We start from the raw sequence: 6,000 nt of genomic DNA on the forward strand, positions 1-6,000 counted from the left end.
ATAAAATGACCAGACATGATGAACCCATCCCTACGCGCCTATGGTATGCTCCAATCACTCCAAACTTAAAGATTGATGTGGCTTGGCACTCTTCTTCTCGCCGAGATGGTGTGGATATTATTATTCGTAATGCGCATGAAATGTTTGTGGGTACCAACGTCATTCCTTTCTCGGTTGAGTCGGCAATCATGGCTGAAGCTAATGCCGCCCTTAAGGGTTGTCTCTTTGCAATGGAGCTGGGTCTTACTTGTGCTTGTTTCGAATCGAACTCAAAGGAACTCGTGGACAGCATCAATGGCAATATCCGAAGGGGACGATGGTGTCTGTACCCCATTCTTACTAGAATTCGCGATTATCATCACAACTTCAAACATTGTACCTGGACTTGGATGCGCAAGTCTAGAAACGAAGCTACAGATCATTTGGCAACTATCGCACTATTGAGGTTGAGCCCGGGAGTCTGGACATCCAGCCCCCCTCTCCTCCCCCCACCTCACTTGTGCATGTTCTCTACAACGATGGTCTCCCTTGCCCGCCAACAAGTGCCAAATGCTGTGTGCCAGTTTGGATGGCTCTGACTCCTCTAAGCTTGAGGTTGTCTTGTTGTCTCTCACCGAACAACTGGTTATCTGGACATGGTCCTTGTGCTATGTTAGGTGTTGTAATATTGTTTACTTTGTTTTGCGGTCTGTGCTCAGTGATCATGTGCTGGCCAGTTTGGTACTTTGGGAGTCTCTTTTTTTGGTTCCATCCTATTATCAATGCATTTCGGTTCATTCGATTTGACCCAAAAAAGAAGAAGCCTTGAAATTAGTTTGATATTTGCCTCGTCATCTTTTAGAAGCAATACCAATGAACATCTCATAACCAGAGTCGGATCTACTATCCCCAAAATTGGTGTCTACTTACATCCCTTTTCTATTTGGTGTCTCCCGATATATAGCGTATATATCATGTCTTAAAAAAAAAAAATCCATGAATTTCTTTTTGCAAAGAACCCAGTAGTATAGTGATTTGGAGCAAATGCTCCTCTCAAGAAAAGTCCTGTTCGAGTCCAAGCATCCATATAGTGTGATTTGGCTCATTTCAAGCACATCATCTTCTTCATTCTCACACTTTCCATGTTTTCTTTTGGAATAAAATTATATTTGTGGAATTTCATTGTTTTAGGTCAAATTGTGCAAAAAATTAAATTATGAAGTTATTTAAAAAGATTATATGAAGAAAAATTATCCATGACTTAAACTATTCTTAAACAATTTAATAAAGTTGCAGACTTAAAATTTGAGTCTAGAGGGTTTGGAGAAAAAACAGTTTGAATTCGGGCAAAACCCAAATAGTTACTTTTTAGAGGAGGAAAATTTAGGTTTATAGCCCCATTTGGGTTAGAAAAGGCCTAAAATGATAAATTATTCCCCTCATTTACACCTTTCTTTGTCCAACAAAATGCTTGGCAGATGCAATTATGTCCTTTCCGAAATTAAGAAAAAAAAAGGTAAGAAAAAAAATTAAAATATCTAAAATTACTTTCAATATGGGGCTTTAGTATTTGAATACAAGAACATGGTGGGCACATAATAAGTTATTAAGGAAGTTGAAACAAAGACTCTCTACTTACCCGCTACGAAAGGGTAGCACTTTGGGTGGCTGCCCTGCTGCAAGCCTGAAATAGTAGAAGTCATCTTGCTTACAATTTCAGTGTCTTCACTGTAATTCTCGTCGCACATCTTCCTCATCTGGGATCTTTGCATACCTTTCAAACCCATAATCATTCAATTCATTGAGCAAAATTGAGGAAAGTATAATGGATGCCACAGGCCGTGGCTTCAAGAGCAGTTGCCACACCAATCCTTCGAGAATCGAGCGAAATCTGCATCTCTATCACTCAAACACACACACACAAAGAGTTCAAAAGTTAATAAAAATGGAAGGTTACCAAGACTTTATCTCTTTTTGTTTCTTTCTTACTGTTTTTCTTCTTCACCCTCATTCTATCGATCTTCACATCACAAATAAAAGATTAAACAACAAATAGACAAAGAGATTGATAACCTGGTAGCACAGTTGTGGACCAACATTAGGAGAACATACTTTTGTTCCACAAAAAGGTGAAACCATGATCCATTGTTCTTGTCATTTTAGTTTGCAACATTCTAGTAATAAACATATATACATGTCATGCATGAGTCGTGGCAAATAAGGATTCCAACTTTCAAACCACATATTTGTTATTTATTTTTTTATTCAACTACTGTCGTTCATTAGATTTGGACTTAGAAACTCATTAATACAGAAGTAGCGAAGAAGAAACAAAAAACTCAAAAACCAGAAGTTCTGCCAAAACTAGAAAAGGTCCTGAAGCAGTCACCATGTTTGGTCATCTCAAAATTGAAACTTAAAATGATTCAAAATTGTATCATGATACAATTAAATAATTAAGAGCAAGTCCAGCGTGCACTCAAAACGGGGCAAAAGGATGCCCTCGCGAGCCCAAACGAGCTCCAGCGCTCAACAGCAGGTCCGGGTAAGCCCTAGGTCCCACCAGCCCTGGCAAGCCCAAGGGGCGGTTTCGCCTGGGCTTCAGCCCGAGGGCGGTGACGTTATCGCGCGGTAATTCAAATTTTTTTTACCGTACCAACGGGCATGTGCCACGTGTCACCGGGACTCTCTGATCGGTTTTTTTCCAAAAATTCGATAGTCCTCGTTTTTTTGGCTAAAAAAATCTGAATTTTTTTTATAAAAAATACCAAAAAATTATGTATTTTTTCCCTATAAATACCTAACCATTTTATTTACTTTCCACACCAAATCTTCATACAATTTCTTCTCCATCCAATATTTTTTACTCTCCACTCACATTATTCACTTTCCACACCAATTCTCCATACAAACTCTTCTCCTTCCAATATTTTTTACTCTCCACTCACATTTTTCTACTACTTTCTATTTGTATAAAAAAAACAAATGGCATCTTCTGTCGAAGCCGGAGGCTCGTGGACAACTGAGGAAGATATTGCGTTGTGTCAGTCTTGGGTGAACGTTAGTCATGACCCTATCACGGGCAATGAGATGAAGTTCCATCATATGTGGACCAAAATTCATGGAGAATTTTGTCAAAGATCGGGTTCTATTCGGACCGAAATGGCCTTGTTTAGTAAATGGAAACTTCTGAATAAAGAGTTAGGAAAATGGAGGGATGCCTTGACAAAAGCAAGGGAGAACATTCGAAGCGATCAAAATCTATCCGATGAGGTAAAATATTTATAATTGCCATTTTAATCAATTTAATGTAACTGTTTTTATTATTGCATATTCTATTTCTTTTTCTTGCATAATCTTTTTTTTTCTTTTTGCATTTCCAATTTTTCTATATTTTCTTGCATAATCAATTTTATTCTTGCATTTCAAAATAGTTTATATTTTCTTGCATAAATTTTTTTTTTCTTGCACTTCCAATTATTTATTTTTAATAGATTATACAAGCACAAATGTGGTTCGGTACCGTGGGGCAAGGCAAAAAAAGTTTCGTGCATTTTCAATGTTGGGAAGTTGTGAAGGATTGTTCGAAATTCAAAATTATTCCCACCGGTCCGCTGTTGTGTTGAATGAGATGCTGCTCCACGATTCGCCATCAACCTATTCACCATTAGACTCTCCAATGGAAACGGAGTCACCACTCCCACGTCTGCCGAGACCTATTGAGAGAAAGGCGGCAAAGGCCAAGAAAGGGGGCACTTCGAACAATGAATGTGTACAATTATTGGAGCAAATAGCTAAGAACACCTCACTAAGAATTAAGAGAGACTTGAAAAGAGATGAAGCGGACATGGCATGAGAGGAAGCATTTGCAATTCAACAACAACAGGCACAAGAAAAAGACATGGATGATAGAGAGATGAAAATCATGGCCATGGATACGAGTCATATGTCTCATGAAACAAAGGCCTATTGGAAGCATAGACGAAGGGATGTGATGAGAAGAAAACTTTTCCATGACGACGGACCTAGCAATACGGATTGGTTAAATGATGAAAACTATTAGGTTGTATTGAAACACCTTTGCCATATGTTGTATTGTTGTGTTATCCTTTAATTTGTTGTATTGTTTCCTTTTTATTCAATACAAAAAGCATTAAATAATATGACTATTTATTAAAAACGTTTGAGCATCAAAACAAACATTAATTAAAAACAAACCTTAATTTATTGCAAACAACACACAAAACAAACCATACATAAAAGCATAATAATAATAATAAAAAGTATAATTCCAAAAAACACCACACACAAAATAAAGCATAATTAAAAACAAAGCCTAATTCCAAACAAAGCACTAATCTTGACTTCATCCATTATGATTGCCATTCATCTCCCACAAGTACTCAATCAAGTCAACTTGACGTCTCTCGTGAACATATGAAGATTGCATTTCTTGATAACGATCAACCATGGGGTTGTTGAATCGACCATCCCGAAGTAACGGTTCGGGCTCCATTGGTAATCCATTTGGTCCCATCGGCCTTTCTTATATTCTTGTCAACGTCGTGTTCATGGGATTGGGTTTAAACACCTCAAGAGCATCGTAGTCACACTCATCCTCCACAATCATGTTGTGGAGGACGATGCAAGTCATCATAATACTCCGCAGCACCTCCTCATCTAGCATCCTAACAGTACCCCTAATAATTGTCCAACGAGCTTGCAAGATACCGAAACACCTTTCCACGTCTTTCTTGTAACCTTCTTGAAAGGAAGCAAAGCTTCTTTCCTTCTCGGATTGAGGATTCAGAATTGTTTTCACGAATGTCATCCACCTAGGATAAATTCCGTTGGCAAGGTAGTACACACCAGAGTATACGGTATTGTTGATTTGGTACGTGACCTGGGGGGAATGACCTCGCAATACCTCGTCGAACCCCGGGGATTGACCAAGGACATTGAGGTCATTCTGAGATCCGGAAACCCCGAAGAAGGCAGGCCAAACCCAACAGTCACATGAAGCTACGGCCTCCAAAATTATACTTTTTTGGCCCTTCCGATTCCCGTACTCTCCTTGCCAAGCAGTAGGACAATTCTTCCACTGCCAGTGCATGCAATCGATGCTTCCAATCATTCTTGGGAAACCCCGAGCCTCGTCTTTTTGTAGAAGCCTTTGCAGGTCCCTTGGCGTGGGTTTGCAAAGGTACTCCCTCGTGTACAAATTTTCCACTGCATCACAGAATCTCACAAAGCACTCTAGGATAGTAGATTTTCCAATCCTTTCAATCTCATCCACCTGCTCTGCAGATGCCCCATAAGCAAGCATCCGCAAAGCAGCTGTAAGTTTTTGCTCCTGGATAAGACCCAAAACTCCAACAACGTCATGTTTTTGAATGAAGTATGTCTCGTAATTACAAATATCATGCATGATTTTTTTGGAACAAATGTGGCTACATTCCATATCTCTCTCGAAACTTAGAAACAGGATATAACGAATTTGGGATAAAGTAATCCTCCAAGAGATTCTTACCCTGAGACTCTCTACGTCTGTCCACATTTGGGGCACGATGACGACGGTATTGCCTTGATTGATTAAGCATACACACTGCTGCTGCAAGTATTTGTTCCTCTTCTTCATCAGCGTCCCGATCTTCTTCAACACGTCTACGCCAGATTTCTTCCCTTTCTTTTTGTTGCCTCTCCAACACCCTCCTCAAGTTTGACAATGAGAGTAGAATGTGTTTTGTAAAATATGAGAAATGAAGGAATATATAAGAGATGGTGTGAGATGTATGAGCTCATGGTGTAGTTTTATAGAGGGATTCAGAAGATAGAGATGACACGTGACACAATTTTGGAGGGTGAAAATCTTATCTGAAATATGAGAATATAATTTTTTTTTTTAAATATCCGAAAATCTTATTTGACATGGGACACGTGACACAATTTTAGAAGGTGAAAATCATATCTGAAATCTGAGATTATAATTTTTTTAATAAATATCCGAAAATTTTATTTGGA

This window comes from Prunus persica, chromosome G2 (assembly GCF_000346465.2).
Source record: "Prunus persica cultivar Lovell chromosome G2, Prunus_persica_NCBIv2, whole genome shotgun sequence".
NCBI classification, from domain to species: Eukaryota; Viridiplantae; Streptophyta; class Magnoliopsida; order Rosales; family Rosaceae; genus Prunus; species Prunus persica.